Source organism: Protopterus annectens, chromosome 5.part0 (assembly GCF_019279795.1).
Source record: "Protopterus annectens isolate FY-2018-M chromosome 5.part0, PAN1.0, whole genome shotgun sequence".
Taxonomy (NCBI): Eukaryota; Metazoa; Chordata; order Ceratodontiformes; family Protopteridae; genus Protopterus; species Protopterus annectens.
Window position 1 is genome coordinate 1,599,311,060 of NC_056735.1, and position 18,220 is coordinate 1,599,329,279.

An 18,220-nucleotide genomic window follows, 5' to 3' on the forward strand; every position below is an offset into this window, starting at 1 on the left:
GGTGAGCGGCGTAGAGTCTACATTAACCGCAAGGGCTACCCCTCCATCAACTGCCAGGTCGTGTGTGATGGCCAGGGCATAATAATGAATGTGTGTGCTGGCTGCCCTGGGAGCTACCACGATTCCCACATCTGGCATCTGACGCAGCTGTACCAATCATTTGCCAATGGGGACTTCCCACACGGACACCTAGTGGGGGATGCTGGTTATGCACTTGAGCCGTGGCTGATGACACCCATCAGAAATGCACACACACCCGAACAGGAACGCCATAATGAGGCACACGCACAAACACGTAATATCATAGAGCGTGTGTTTGGGCTGCTCAAGTCACGGTTCCGGTGTCTGGACACGTCTGGTGGAGCTTTGCAGTACACACCAGCTACATGTACCCAAATGATCATGATATGTGCTATGCTACATAATATGATCCTGTGGAAACAGCTGCAGCAGGACCAGCACAGGGCTGGGCCAAACATCCCCCCACCATTGCCAAGGCCACCACAGGCAGGGGGTGATTTGGAGGAGGAACAACCTGACCTTGTCCCAGTAGGCAGAAGGAGGCATGCCCAGTATGCCCTGGCCTTGGCAAAGAGGCAACGCATAGCACATATGCTTGGTCAGTAGGAACACTGGGACTGATACCCGCTCTGACTCACTCATACAGTAACAGGGATGCCTAACATGACACAACCTGCTTCCAAACGTACAGGGAGTGTAGTATGTGCATCCGACAGAGGCAGCCCTGCAGCACCACCCAAGGCATGAATGCCATGTGTTAAGTAATGTAACACCATGTATCATATGCACACCTGAGGACCATGACTAACATCCACCCTCACCAATCATAAACCACAAAACACAAACCCACCTCATAGCTATCACAAGGGATAGGAACCTAGATGTAATGCTACCCAATGCCAAAGGTATAAACAGCAAGATGTGTGCAGTGTAAATGCACACAGTATAGGGAATGCACATATCAGTGCTGTAATAGAAAACAGGGTCAAAGCACATCAGCACCCTGACACTACCAGGGTCACACCTCATACAGTGATGTACATGTGCAAAAACATGGAACAAGATACAAAATGAGGGTGACTACCAATAAATGGCATGGATAACCACACACCCCTGTTGTTACCACAACAAGAAGCAACATGCATTAGCCATGGTCAAACACCAATGGCTAAAACTGACTACTACTATATAGCTTGCTGCAGACCACTGTCCTAATAGCAGGAACTGCCCCAGGCCTATGTTCACAGGTTCACAGGTTCATACTAGGCTATCTGCCCTAGGGCATTTATAAGCCTAGACCAGAGTTCCGTGGAGTCTGCCGCCCCTTCACTCTGACGGATAATTTGCTCATTATATTGCTGTGCCTCTGACAAGCAGTGATACTGAGGTTATCCCTGGGGCATACCTGCAATCTCCCATCCATTGATTAAGATCTCACTTGAACAAAGCCAGTGAGGTACTCAGTCTCACATGTACCAGGATGTTGTTCCACAGCATAGGGACTCTCTGGTTGAATAATCTGTCCCTCCAGCACATCCTATTAATATCTGTGTTGAGGTTTAAATCTCCTGCCACTGTAGTTCTGATGGATGTAGAGGTCTTGAGGTGAAGCGTGTACATTAACTCAGGTTTGGACATGGCCTTGGATGTCAGGCACAGGTCACCTCTGAGCAGACGGTAAGTCACGGAATCAAGCTGGAATTCCTTCAGTCGGGCAGCATAAGAAATATGTTTGAGACCCTTTCTCCTCCTGTCGAGGAATTTGTGGGCCCATCCAATTGCCATAGGTGTCGGGTCATATACATGCTGAATGGGGCATTGCACTCAATCAATGGTCCGATGAGTGAAGAGTACAGGGGAACAATGACCTCCCTGGATCTAGATGTGAATCCCTGCATGATGAGGTGGGCAATGTAGAAGTTCTACCTAACTACCCTGGCAACGTGAGTGTCAAACAAAAGGTTACTGTTAACCTGGGTGCCCAGGTCCCTGATAACCTCCTGTGTGCTTATAGGATTGCCACCTACATGGGAACTAGTGGTAACCTTGTTCTTCCCAAAGGGTATGGCTATGCATTGTTTAGTGTTTAATGTAAGGCCATGGCTCTGGCACCAGTTATCCGTGTCTATGACACCCTTCTGAAGGATGTCTGTGTCAGATGGGTGTCCAACTATGGTTCCCAGTTTGCAGTCATCTTCAAACTTTGTCAGCCATAATCCTGCTGTGTTTGCTTGTACTTCTGAAAAGTAGATGCTGAGCAATAGTGGGCCCAGGACTGAGCCCTGTGGGACACCACTTGTGACAGTTGTGGAGTGTGACATGGCACCAGCAAGTCTGAACCTGTCTGTTCTGTCACGTAGCCAGTTTGCAACCCATCTTGTGATGTATGGGTTCACATTTAAGCTGGTGATGTTTTCAATGATACCCGAGTGGGGTATTGTGTTGAAAGCCTTTGCCAGGTCAAGGTAGGCTGTGTGGAGTGCCTTGCCCTTGTCAATGGCCTTGGTGTCTGTTATGAAACAGTCAACCAAGTTTAAAAGGCATGATCTGCCCTCGACAAAGCCTAACTGGGTTGGATCTAATGTCTGCAAGTCCCCTATGTCCTCATCTATGACTTCCATTATGATCTTCTCCATAGCTTAGCAGACCCTGCTTGTCAAGCTGATGGGATGGTAGTTTCCGTGGTTGGTGGAGGCAGCCCATGTGAAGTGGGTCCACCATTGACATATGCCACTCCTTGGGAACATATCCTGAGTTGAGGCTAAGATCAAACAGCTGCCCTGACTGCGGGTTTAATTCTTGAGTGAGTTCATGGAGCACAAAACCAGGGACACCATCTGGTCCCATGGATGCTGCGTTCTTTCCCTTGGATAGAGCAGTTCCCACCTGAGCATTTGAGATGTTTGGGGGGCTACAATCCTCTTTCATACATATCTCTCCAGTTGTGGTGGAGGGGTGGGGGGAGAAATCTGCACTGAACCTATCAGCCAGTATGTTGGCAATGTCTGTAGGTTCAGTGATATTTACAGCATTCTGAGCCTATTCTGAGCATATCTGGGAGTTTCCTCCCAGGTGTGTAACGATGTATAAAAGGCCTCATGGTTGTCCCGTGAGTCCTTAGTGGGTTTACTCCCAATATTTGCCTTGGATGATTTCATGGGGGAACTCAGTGTTTCACCTATATTGAGCAGGGGTGTCTACCCTTCCACGGATATCGCTCTATCTTGTAGTACCTCCTTCCTTGTGTTGTAGTGCTTGTTTATGGCTGAGGTCCACCACACTGGACGCTTGCCTCTGGTACAACGAGTCTGTGTTTTGTTTGGGATTGCCTCATCCATGCAGTCCTGAAGGTGCTGGTAGAAGGCAGTTGTAAGTGATACAGTGGCTTGGGTAATGGTGTCTGCTGGCTTGGGGCTTTGAAAGAGACCACACCAGTCATTAGAAGTGTGTAGTCGGCTTCTGAGAAGTACTGCACTGTGTCTTTTTCTATCTGGGGTGGGGTGGGATGTGGACTTCCACTGAGAGTAGGTTATGATCTGATCTCACCAATGATGGGTATACCTCTGGTGTTGAACATTGTGAGCCCATGTTTGTGATGATGAGATCTACTATGTTGTCTCCTCTTGTGGGGATGGTGACTAGTTCTTCCATGGCATGTGAGTGTATGAACTCTAGGAACCTGTGGGCTAGAGTGTTGGGGCTGTAGTACTGATCCCAGTCTATATTTGGATAGTTGGGATCACCCAGTGTGATGGTGTTTGCAGGTACATGTACCCCGCCACTGTTTTCATGAAAGCTCTGTGAGGTACCTGAGTTTCAGAGGATGGCCTGTAACATGCTACAAACTGCAGAGCAGTCTTGCCTATGGTTAATTGCACCCGGATGGTGTCCAATGCATCGTGTGTTGCCACCAACCATGAGGTGAGGGTGTCCTTGATGAATATTGCTATTGCCACCCCTCATAGTGGTAATATGTGTACTGCATAGATACGAAATATTGTGCCTCTGACTTAGTAGTGACACATTATGACCACCTTACATAATTGAATAATGTGACTATGCCTCTGTCTAGTCTGTGCCCCTGTCCACATGCAGCTGTCCAGATGTCTCTTGAAGAGAGTCAGTGAGGTACTCTGTCTAACATGAACTGGGATACTCTGCTAGAGTTTGAGATGCCTCTGAGTTATGACTCTGTCCCTTCAGCATGTCCTATACATGTATGTGCTGAGGTTCAAATCTTTAGCTCCCATGTTTCTGGTGGATGTGGATTGCTTGCAGTGGAGCATGTCTACCAAATCCTGATTGGACATGGTCTTGTATGTCAGGCATAGGTCACCTGTACGTATGTGGTATGACACTGAAAAAAGCTTGTTTTTAGTTATTCATGAAGTATATGACATGTGTTGTAGATCCCTGATCTTCATGGTAAGGTACTTGTGGGGTCTCTCCAGCTGCTGCAAGTGCTGGTTGAGGTACATACCAAATGGGGCGTTGTATTCAAGCATGGGCCTGATAAGGGAGAAGTATAGTGGTACAATGACCTCCTATGGTCTGGATGGAATACCCTCCATGATAAGGTGGCCAAGATAGAAAGTCTGTCAAACAACTTTGGCAACATGGGTGTCAAATGAGATGTCACTATCTACATGTGTCCCCAGCTGTCTGATTTGTTTCCTGTACTCATTGGGTTGCTGTCTATGTACAGATCTGTGGGTACTGTGTTCCTCCCAAAGGGATGGCTACACATCAGTTGCAGTCAGTTTCAGGCCATGAGTCCAGCACCAGCTATCTGTCTGTGTGACGGCAGTCTGTAGGATGTGTGTGCTGGCTGATGTATTCACTATGGTGCCCAGGTTGCAGTCATCTGTAAACTTTGTCGGCCACAACCCTCCTATGTTTGCTTTCACATCTGAAAAGTAAATACCAAATAAGAGAGGTCCCAGGACACAACCTTGTGGGACACCACTTGTGACTGGCTTTGAACCTGACAAGGCACCTGCAATGTTGACATTATGGGTTCTGTTTCTGAGCCATTTTGCAACCTATGCTGTGACATATGGTGTTATATTTCAGCTGTTGAGCTTGTCTATGATGCCTGAGTGGGGTATTGTGTCAAAGGCCTTAGCCAAGCGCAGGTAGGTTGTGTGTACTGTGTAGCCCTCATCAACGGCTCTACTGACAGTTTCAAAGTAGTCAACTTGGTGCAAAACGCAGGATCTGCCCTGTACAAAGCTGAATTGGGTGGGATCAAGGGTCTGTAGGACACCAATGTCTCTGTGTGGAAGCTCCATAATGACCCTTCACAAAGCTTTGCAGACAAGGCTGTTTAAGCTTGTGTGGTGGTAGCTGCCAGGGTCTGTGGAGGCATCTCCTTTGTGGAGTGGGACCACTGTTGCCGTCGCCAGTGTTCAGGTACAGATCCTGTAGCAAGGCTAAGGTTAAATAGCATCTGCATATACAGGTTTAGCTCCATCTGTAGTTCACATAGCATGCAACTGGGGATACCATCAGGTCCCATTGATGCTGTGTACTCGTCTTTGCTGACTGCGGCTCTCACATGGACATCCAGGATGACAGTGAGGTTACATACAGCTGTGATAACTATCATGTTTTGGGGGTGAGGGAGGGGTACATTGCACTGAACTGGTCTGCCAGGGTGTCACTAATATCTGTCAGGTCCCTGGAATATAAGTTGTTGTGTACCAAATCTGAGCATATATGAGGGTTCCCACCCAGGCGTCAGACATAACTGAAGAAAGCAGTGTGGTTACCTTCATCGTCTGTGGTGATTTATGTCCCCAAGTTGAACTTGGGTGTCTTTATGTGAGAATGTAGCTTTCTACTACTGCTGATCACAGCTGCCTTACATTCTGGAGATGTAGCTCTGTCTTGCATTAGTATCCTTCATCTGTTATACAGTTCGTTTATGGCTGGGGTCCACCAGACAGGCCACTTTCCCTTGGTGGTGAGGGTCTCATTCTCATTTGTGATTGCATGGTCCATGCTTACTCGGAGATGTCCGTAGAAAGTGTCTGTGCAGGAGTCACCATTGTGTGTTGTGGTTTCCACTGGCCCAGTGGGCTTAATGGATACCATCTCAGTCCGAAGAAGTGTGAAGTCAGCTTCTGAGCTGTTTGTCACTATACCCCTGGTATCATACTAGCACTGACACAGGTGTAGACAATTCCCCAGAATCCATCAAACAAAATGGACATGCAGGCTTACAGATGCCCTAGGGGGGTAGCCTAGTATGAACCCATTATGATACAGATTGTACAGGACACTACAGATAACCCCAAGGCTGTTGCAAATGATGGTAGTAAGCATGTTGTTGATTCCTGGATATGCTCCAGATCACACAGATATTACAAACAACATACCAGACACACACAGGTATGGCCAACATACATCCTGACATGTGCAGTGCAAACCCCCCCCCCATAATGCCAAATACCTTCCCCAGCAGACTGCCGCCTCCCTGACATTATGTCACCCTTACCACAGGGTACGCACCAAAGAGCAGTGTACAACAACAGTGGGTGTTCTCAACAAAGGTGTCTCCTGAATGGATAGTAAAACAACCACCACAGAATCATGAGAGGTTTGGTCTGCACAGCTATGGAAAGGACCAGCATGTACCACAGACATAATGATATTGTGGATCTATTGACACCCGACCCTACCCAGTGTGGGTTTACAAAGTGCAGACCCCACCCCTAAACATGTGTGACTCAGTTGAAACAGTACTTGAAGTCAGTGATGAGGGCAATGTGGTCCACACAGTGTAGCTGGACCTTGCAAAGCCTTCTGTACAATACCCTATGTGTTCCGTATAGATTTGCTCACCAGCTGATATATACACCCCAATGTCATGAGAGGGGTTGCAAACCAGACCAACGACAGAACTGACATGGTCAGACATGCAGCAGCCATGTCAGACTACAAACCACATATAACAGGCATCCCACAAAGCTTGGTCCTGGGACCTTCACCATCTGGTATATATGCCCCATAGGTACAGGCCAACAAGTAAGGACTGTGCTGGAACATGTTTGTAGAGGACAACAAGCCACCTGACATATCCGATACACCAGCTGACACAAGCATCCAATAAAAGGGCCACATAGAAACAGACAACTGGTGCCATAGCCATGTCAGCATGTTAAATGGTGAAAACAGTATAGTCAGCCTCTGTGGATATCCAGTAAGTGACCACCAATTCCCACATAGGTGTCGACCCATGACATACCTAACATGTAATGCCAGAATGGGGACACAAGGTGATAGATATCCTGCATTGGACAAAAATGTGGCTGTAGGGTTAACAGAAACAATCCGTATACCAACCTAATCATGAGGGTTATGACATCTAGCTAACGGGAGGTCATTGTGGTTTTGCAGTTATCTTTCAGCAGCATTACAAATGACCACAACAGCGCCTGTGGGGTGTACCTCAGCAGATACATTCAGCAACTGTAAAGTCCACAACAGTACCTCACCAGGAGTATCAAAGAGCTGGAACACATGTAATGTGTCGCCTGATTAAACAGAATTCAGCTCCACACACTGCCATGCTGGCCACCCAGACACAAGCTGTGCCTGATGTAGAAAGCCATGTCCAAGCTGGCAGCAATGCACATGCTGCACCTTGTACAATGTGAATGGCAGGGAGATATGCACATGAGGGACCTGAACCCCAGCACTGACATACATAGGACAAGCTGTACTGCATTATCCATAACACAGAAGCCACCCCACGCATGAGTAAACTACCAGTACAGGTTATCCATAGAGTCACTCATTGATTCTACTCAACAGGGATCCTAACGAGTGGATGGGAGATGGTAGGTATACCCTGGGTATCAATGTTGTGTCACAGGTAGACAGAGGCACAGTATACAAAACAAGACATATGTCATGACAAACTGCACTTACGATGTGTTGATGGACAAACACACTATCCAATAAGCATTAGAAATGGCCTTGGGCACATCGGTAGTGTTTGCCAATGTACACCCATGTTGTGGAATACACTACTGATGTTGGATGAGGCCGTTGTAAGTAGTTCACATATGAACATAATGCAACATGGTCAGATAGGTTCATAGGTTCATAGGTTCATACTAGGCTATCTGCCCCAAGGCAGTTCTAAGCCTAGCCCAGAGTCTGGTTGCGTACGCCACCCCTTATATGGAAACAGTACTGTGCCCATTAGTTTGACGTGCCTGTCTCCAGCAGTGACACAGTGACGATCCCGGGTAAACCTATGATTTCCCATCCACAGGTCAGGATACCTCTTGAACAGAGCCAGCAAGGTGCTGTGACTCACATGGACCGTGATTGTATTCCACAGCATAGGAGTCTCCGAGTGATAAATCCACCCCCCAACATGTCCAATGTACATCCCTGCTATGGTGTAAGTCACTTGCACTAGTGGTTCAGGTGGATCTGACGATTTTGAGGTGGAGCATGTCCATTAATCCCTGGTTGGACATGCTTGCATGTCATGCACATGTCACCTGTAAGCAGACAGTATGTGACTGAATAGAGCTGTAGTGTCTTCAATCTGGCAGCATATGACAGATGTTGGAGACCCTTTATCCTTTGTTGGGGACATTCAGGGTCTCTCCACTTGCTGCAGATGTCAGGTGAGATACATCCAGATAAGGCAGTGTACCAGATCACCGGTCCGATAAGTGAAGAGTACAGGGGAACAATGACCCACTAGATCTGGATGTGGATCCCTTCCTGATCATGTGGACAATGTAGAAGGTCCTACTAGCCACTTTAGCAATGTGAGTGTCATCAGAACAGTGACTGTCAACCTGGGTCCCCAGGTCCATGATAACCTCCTCTGTGCTTAGAGGATTGCCACCTATATGGTAGCTTGGGGTTACCTTGCTTTCCCTGAAGGGTATGACTACACATGTTTTGCAAGTTGACTTCAGGCCATGGCTCTGGCACCAGCTATCAGTGTCCGTGAGTCCCTTCTGAAGGATATCCGTGTCTGATGCACTGTCCACTATGGCACCCAGTGTGCAGTCATCTGCAAACTTTGTCAGCCAAAGTCCTCCCATGTTGGCCTGTACTTCTGAGAAGTAGATAACAAACAATAGGGGCCAAGGACTGAGCCCTGTGTGAGACCACATGTGACTGGCCTGGTGTCTGACATAGTGCCAGCAACTCTAACCCTGTGGGTCCTGTCCGTCAGACATTTTGCAACCTGATCTTGTGACATATGGGTGTACATTTCTGTTGGTAGGGTTTCCTACAATACCTGAGTGGGGTATTGCATTGAAAGTGTTTTCAAGGGCAAGGTAGGCTCTATGGACTGCCTTTCCCTCATCAATGGCCTTAGTTACTGTTTTGATAATGTCAACCAAGTACAAAAGGCATGACTTGCCCTTGATCAACACAAACTGGGACAGGTACAATGTCTGCATGTCCCCATATCTTTCTTTATGAGCTCCATTATGATCCTCTCCATAGCTTTGCAGACTACACTTGTTAAGCTTATGGGGCAGTAATTACCAGAGTCCATAGAGGCACTGCCTTTGTGCAGACGTGCACAACTGGACCCTAAAGAGGCTGTTGTGCACAGTATGGAAATGTAAATCAGTGATAGGACTAAAGCCCAGGATACTGTCCACCACAGTGAAAGTACTGAACCACTACACTATACAGTACTACAGTGCTAGGTCAGTAGGAATGGATGTTAACAATTGTATGCAAAGTATCCCATGCAAAACCTGCAGGCACAGTATAATCCCTGTTGTGTTCACAGGAAGCATCTGGACAGTAACTACACAACATGTCACAGAACACACAACCTTAAACAGGAGTTATTTTGTGGAGTTCACACTCATCCACAACTGTGATGGGCTGCATAGTTCAACATATGGAAAGCTCACACTGGGCATGCTCACACACTTTGATAAATGAGACATCATTCACACAACATGCCATGGGAAGGCTGAACTGGGCATGCTCACACACTTAGTTCAAATGTTCCTCTTAACAACTGTGAAAACACACCACAGGATGCACATTCCCCATTCCAAACAATGAAGATGTCAGCACCCTATAAGTAGATCAGTAGAAATGCTACCTCCCAGTAATCCGAATAGCGCGCTCTGCTAATGCATCTGTCTCTAGTGTCATAACATAGTTAGGTAGGGGTTTGAATCCAGCAAGTGGCATGTGTGTGTGTGAATGGGGGTAAGTGTGTATGAGAAGAACATCCCTTTTGGCAACTGTGGAAACACACCACAGGGAGCTCATTCCACTTTCTAAACACTGATGATGTCAGCACCCTATAAGTAGATCAACTGAAATGAAATCTCCCAGTAATGCGAATAGCGCGCTCTGCTAATACGTCCATCTCTAGTGTCATAACATAGTTAGGTAGGGGTTTGAATCCTGCAAAGGGAATGTATGTGTGTTAGTATGAGTGGGGTTTGTGTGTGTGCATAACGCTGTGGAGGAAAAGTGCCTTTTGCCAACTGGGAGAACACACTACAGGGTGCACATCCCTCTTCGTAAACACAGATGATGTCAGCACCCTCTAAGTACAGCATTGGAAAAGATTGCTCCTACTAATGCAAATAGCACACTCTGCTAATGTGTCTGCCTTTAGAGTCATAACACATCTAGGTAGGGGTTTGGATCTTGCAAATGGAAAGTATGCTTTACTGTGGGTGGGGTTGGTGTGTGTGCACAATGGTGGGGTGGGATGTCTCTTTTGCCAAATGGGGCTATGCACTGCAGGGTGCACATTTCCCTTAACAAACAGTGATGTTGACAGCACCCTGTACAAACAGAACAACAACACAGAAGGTGTTGGTACCAATGATGCATGTAAGGTTACACTTCAACTAATGTCCACAAAACAAAGTAGGATAAACAAATGCTCCTTTTACTCTATCCAAACAACATGGCAACAGACAACTGCCACTACTCAGTATAGTGCTACATGCTACTGTAACATGCAGATGTACCAGAATATACCTAGATAGTGTTTTGAAGCCTGAATGTGGCAAGTGTGTGGATGTGGGATGTTACTGTGTGTGCATTTCGTATGGCAAACATGTTTGAGATATTGGCAATATTGTTGCAGACAGCTTAGTTGCAGATATCCCCCATTCTCCTACACAAGTGGAATTAGTTATCACAGATGACTGTAACCTCCCTATCCTCTCACATGTCCAGGTGAGGGCCACCCTCAACATTGCAGGACACATAGCATCACTGTTACAGAATGGTATCCCTGGATGTGTGCTACATTCACCCCTGGAGGACATGGCACCACATTACAGACTAATACTACTCCCTGGCCATACTACAGGATGTGTACCTGAAGAGTGCCATACAGACACAGTGGTCCCACACCAATGAGGAGTAACCTCTACTGACCCTGGTATCTACTGCATCATATGCACAACTGGCCTTCTGTTCTAAGCTACGGAAGTTTCACGTATGGGCAACATGTACAGCAATATTACATATGTATATATTTCAGGACTATGCACACAAAACCTATCTCATGGACAGAGCTATAGATAGTGAACTATGATACATTTGGAGGTGTCACAGTAAACACAGTATTAACCTGCTACTTTGCATTACCTGTGTATGTGGCAGCTGTTGCTGTGTCAGTGGTGCTTGCTTGCTGCTTGCTGTTTGCTACTCATGGTTTTGCTGCTGGCTGTCTGTATATTTTCTCTTCTCTCTCTGTCTCTCTCTCTCTCTTTCTCATTAGGTTTGTGCAATGACTGTATTGCATGAGTGGAGTGTGGGTACTGAATACTTTTGTAGGTATCTGCATAGGTCCATGTGATGGCCCCTGCACCAATTGTAAGGCAGCATTTGCTAATTGCATGCAGCCAGGTGTGTGTTGATTGCATGTCTCACTGTGATTTCAGGACACTGCTATAAAAGGTATGTGAGATAGGCGTTGCCCTTTCAGATTGTAGGGCGTGGACCATGCTGGTATGCTGTTGACAGTGTTCTGTGAGTGTGAAGGTTAGTATGGGAATCCAGTGATTTGGCCATTAAAACTTTACCTCACATGCTTTGGATGGTACATCTCCTATATTGCCTTTATACTAATTCCTACTATTGACTGTTATATTTATTTTAGCAGAGTGATTTTGTATGGCTGTCATGGCTTAGTGGTAGGTCATACAGACTAATGTTACCAAGGTCCTGGGTTCGAGACTGGCAGTGGGAATTTATTTTTGTCTCCAGACTTTCAAAATGAGTACAAGACCTGTCAATCAAAGTGCCATAAAGGCACTTTTAAGCACTTTAAACCAGGTCTGCACTCGTTAGCATGAATGAAGAAGGAGGCGTGCCCAGTATGACCTGGCCTTGGCAAAGAGGCAACGCATAGCACATATGCTTGGTCAGTAGGAACACTGGGACTGATACCCGCTCTGACTCACTCATACAGTAACAGGGATGCCTAACATGACACAACCTGCTTCCAAACGTACAGGAGTGTAGTATGTGTATCCGACAGAGGTGGCCCTGCAGCACCACCTGAGGCATGAATGCCATGTGTTAAGTAATGTAATATCATGTACAATATGCACACCTGAGGACCCCAACTAACATCCATATCCACGCATATGACCCTGTGGAAACAGCTGCACGTCATACAGTGATGTACATGTGCAAAAACATGGAACAAGATACAAAATGAGGGTGACTAGCAATAAATAGCATGGATAACCACACACCCATGTTTGTACCACAACAAGAAGCAACATGGAATAGCCATGGTCAAAACCAATGGCTAAAACCGACTACTACTATATAGCTTGCTGCAGACCACTGTCCTAATAGCAGGAACTGCCCCAGGCCTATGTTCACAGGTTCATACTAGGCTATCTGCCCTAGTGCATGTATAAGCCTAGCCATAGTGATGTGGCTATTGCCACCCCTTATAGTGGTAATAAGTGTACAGAATAGATTCTGAATATTGTGCCTCTGACTTAGTAGTGACACATTATGACCCCTTACGTAATTGAATAACATGACTGTGTCTCTCTCTAGTCTGTGCCTCCGTCTCATATGCAGTTGTCCAGATGTCTCCTGAAGAGAGTCAGTGAGGGACTCTGTCAAACATGAACTGGGATACTCTGCTAGAGTGTGAGATGCCTCTGAGTTATGGCTCTGTCCCTCCAGCATGTCCTATACATGTATGTGGTGAGGTTCAAATACTCAGCTTTCATGGCTCTGGTGGATTTGGATTGCTTGCAGTGGAGCATGTCTACCAAATCCTGATTGGACATGGTCTTGTATGTCAGGCATAGGTCACCTGTAAGTATGCGGTATGACACTGAACAAAGCTGGACTTCCTCTATTCCGTAAGCATATGACATGTGTTGAAGAACCCTGATCTTCATGGTAGGTACTTTTCGGGTGCAAAGGTGCAAAAGGCAGGATCTGCCCTGTACAAAGCTGAACTAGGTGGGAACAAGGGTCTGTAGGTCAGTAATGTGTCTGTGTAAGAGCTCCATGACTCCTCCCATATCTTTGCAGACAAGGCTGGTTAAGCCTGTGTGGTGGTAGTTGCCATGGTCTGTGGAGGCATCTCCCTTGTGGAGTGGGACCACTGTTGCCGTATGCCAGTGTTCAGGTACATATCCTGTAGCAAGACTAAGGTTAACTAGCAGTTGTATATATGGGTCCAGCCCCTTCTGGAGTTCACATAGCATGCAACTGGAGATACCAGCAGGTCCCATGGATGCTGTGTACTTGTCTTTGCTGAGTGTGGCTCTCACATGGACATCCAAGATGACAGTGAGGTTACATACAGCAGTGATAACTATCTTGTTTTGGGGGTGAGGGAGGGGTACATCGCACTGAAGCTGTCCGGAATGTTGCCAATATCTGTCAGGTCACTGGAATATATGTTGTTGTGTACCAACTCTGAGCATATCCGAGGGTTCACAACCAGGTGTCTGACATAACTGAAGAAAGCAGTGTGGTTACCTTCATTGTCTTTGGTGATTTATGTCCCCAAGTTGACCTTGCATGTCTTTATGAGATAATGTAGCTTTCTACTAGTGCTGATCTCAGCTGTCTTCCCTTTGGAGATGTAGCTCTGTCTTGCATTAGTAACCCTCATCTGTCATACAGTTTGTTTATGGCTGGGGTCCACCAGACAGGACACTTTCCCTTTGTGGAGAGGGTCCTGTTTCCAGTTGTGATTGTATGGTCCATGCTGTCTGACATCTAGCTAAGGGGAGGTCATTCTGGTTTTGCAGTTATCTTTCATCAGCAGTAGAAATGACCACAACAGCCCCTGTGGGTGTACCTCATGCACACACATCCAGCACCTGTAAAGTCCACAACAGTACCTCACCAGGAGTATGACAGAGCTGGAACACATGTAATGTGTAGTCTGATTAAACAGAGTGCAGCTCCACACACTGCCATGCTGTCCACCCAGATGCAAGCTGTGCCTGATGTAGAAAGCCATGTCCAAGCTGGAATCAATGCACATGCTGCACCTTGTACAATCTGAATGGCAGGGAGCTATGCACATGAGGGACCTGAACCCCAGCACTGACATATATAGGACAGGCTGTACTGCATTATCCAAAACACAGAAGCCACCCCACACATGAGTAAACTACCAGTACAGGTTGTCCATAAAGACACTGGTTGAGTCCCTCAACAGGAATCCTAATGAGTGGATGGGAGATGGGAGGTTTACCCTGGGTATCAATGTTATGTCACAGGTAGACAGAGGCACAGTATACTAAACAAGACATATGACATGTCAAACTACGCTTACAATGTGTTGATGGACAAACACATTCTCCGACTAGCATTAGGTCAAGATACCTCTTGAACACAGCCAGCAAGGTGCTCTGCCTCAAATGGACCAGGATTGTATTCCACAGCATAGGAGTCTCCGAGTGATAACTCCATCCCTCCAACATGTCCAACATACATCCCTGCTAAGGTGTCAGTCACCTGCACTAGTGGTTCAGGTGGATCTTCTGAGTCTGAGGTGGAGCATGTCCATTAATCTCTGTTTGGACATGGCCTCGCATGTCAGGCACATGTCACCTCTAAGCAGACGGTATGTGAGTGAATAGAGTGTGAGTGTCTTCAATCTGGCAGCATATGACAGCTGTTGTGGTTCCTTGATCCTTTAGGTGGGGACAGTCAGGGTGTCTCCAATTGCTGCAGATGTTGGGTGAGATACAGCCAGAATAGGGCATTTGACTCGATCACCGGTCTGATAAGTGAAGAGTACAGGGGAACAATGACCCACTAGATCTGGATGTGAATCCCATCCTTATCAGGTGGGCAATGTAGAAGGTCTTCCTAGCCACTTTAGCAATGTGAGTCTCAGAAGAATGGCGACTGTCAACCTGGGTCCCCAGGTCCATGATAACCTCCTCTGTGCTTAGAGGATTGACACCTATATGGTAGCTTGGGGTCACCTTGCTTTTCCTGAAGGGTATGTCTACACATGTTGTGCACTCTGACTTCAGGCCATGGCCCTGGCACCAGCTATCAGTTACTGTGAGTCCCTTCTGAAGGATATCTGTGTGTGATGCACTGTCCACTATGGTGCCCAGTGTGCAGTCATCTGCTAACATTGTCATCCAAAGTCCTCCCATGTTGGCCTGTACTCCTGGGAAGTACATGACAAACAATGGTGGCCAAGGACTGAGCCCTGTGTGACACCACCTGTGACCAGCCTGGAGTCTAACATAGTGCCAGCAACTCTAACCCTGTGGGTCCCGTCCTTAAGCCAGTTTGCAACCCATCTTGTGACATATGGGTTTACATTTCAGTTGTTAGGGCTTTCCACAATACCTGAGTGGGGTATTGTGTTGAAAGTGTTAGCAAGGCCAAGGTAGGCTGTATGGACTGCCTTTCCCCAACAATGGCCTAAGTGACCAATTTGAAGATGTCAACACAGTACAAAAGGCATGATCTGCCCCTGACCAAGCCAAAATGGGATGGGTACAATGTCTGCATGTCCCCTATATCTTTGTTTATGAGCTCAATTATGATCCTCTCCATAGATTTGCAGACTACACTTGTTAAGCTTATGGGGCAGCAATTAACAGGGTCTGTAGAGGCACTGCCTTTGTGCAGATGTGCACAACTGGACCCTAACCAGCCTGTTGTGCACACTATGAAAATGTAAATCAGTGATAGGACTGAAGCCCAGGATACTGACCACCACAGTGAAAGTACTGAAACACTACACTAGACAGTGCTACAGTGTTAGGTCAGTATGAACGGATGTTGACAATTGTGTGCAAAGTATCCCATGCAAAACCTGCAGGCACAGTATACTCCCAGTTTTGTTCACAAAAAGCATTCAGACATTAACTACACAACATGGCACAGAACACACAACCATAAACTGGAGGTATTTGTTGAAGGTCACACTCATCCACAAATGTGATGGGCTGCAGAGTTCAACATATGTAAAGCCCACACTGGGCATGCTCACACACTTAGATAAATGAGACATCTTTCACACAACATGCCACAGGAAGGCTGAACTGGGCATGCTCACACACTTGGTCCAAATGTTACCCCTAGCAAATGTGAAAGCACACCAGAGGATGCTCATCCCCCTTTCTAGACACTGATCATGTAAGCACCCTATAAGTATATTGGAGAAAAGGATTCTCTCAGTAATCCGAATAGCGTGCCGTGCTAATGTGTCCGTCTCTAGTGTCATAACATAGTTAGGTAGGGGTTTGAATCCAGCAGGTGGCAAGTGTGTGTGAAGGGGGGTAAGTGTGTGTAAGTGTGTATGAAAGAAACATCCCTTTTGGCAACTGGGAAAACACACCACAGGATGATCATTCCACTTTCTAAACTCTGATGATGTCAGCACCCTATAAGTATATCAGGGGAAAGGACATTCCCCAGTAATGCGAATAGCGCTGTGCTAATGCGTCCGTCTCTAGTGTCATAACATAGTTAGGTAGGGGTTTGAATCCAGCAGGTGGCAAGTGTGTGTGAAGGGGTAAGTGTGTATGAAAGAAACATCCCTTTGGCAACTGGGAAAACACACCACAGGATGATCATTCCACTTTCTAAACTCTGATGATGTCAGCACCCTATAAGTATATCAGGGGAAAGGACATTCCCCAGTAATGCGAATAGCGCGCTGTGCTAATGCGTCCGTCTCTAGTGTCATAACATAGTTAGGTAGGGGTTTGAATCCAGCAGGTGGCAAGTGTGTGTGAAGGGGGTAAGTGTGTATGAAAGAAACATCCCTTTTGGCAACTGGGAAAACACACCACAGGATGATCATTCCACTTTCTAAACTCTGATGATGTCAGCACCCTATAAGTATATCAGGGGAAAGGACATTCCCCAGTAATGCGAATAGCGCGCTGTGCTAATGCGTCCGTCTCTAGTGTCAAAACATAGTTAGGTAGGGGTTTGAATCCAGCAGGTGGCAAGTGTGTGTGAAGGGGGGTAAGTGTGTATGATTGATATATCCCTTTTGGCAACTGGGAAAACACACTACAGGATGCACATACCCATTTCTAAACGATATCACAATTATGTATGGCTTTTGATTACAGACATGTCATGTGTGTTGTGCACACACAGAATGCCCATGTGTGTGGGTTGTCCCTCACAATAATGCATGACATTGATTACACCGGTTATGGCAATGAACACATGATGTATGTGTGTGCCAAATACACATATGTACCTGAGACTTTCAATAGTTACCATGTGTGATGCCTGCCACATGTGAATACATGGTATTTGCACAGGGTAACATTATGACCGTGGTCTTCTGTGCAGATGCTGCATGTGGGATGTGTATATACAGTGTGAGATGTAGATGCTATCAGCCTAGTAGTGAGGGATGCACACCTGGTCTGGGGCATAAAGTCTACATGTTGTTAATGTACAGGAGCTGCATGTTCTCACCTGTTGTGGGAGTGGTAAGACAGTATTCCATAGCAATGCAGTGACTGCATGCTAAGAACCATTCAGCTAGGGTGTTGTAGATACACTTATTCATTAGCATTCAGTAATTTGTCGGAATCCCTGGTGAGGGTCTGATGCCAACCAAGGTCAGGGGTCTACCAGCCTGTGTCACTTGCTCAGTGATCCCTTCCATGTTCCCTATCACGTATCCCAGTGAGCGACATCCCACATCAGCTGTGGTGGCATGGACAATGAC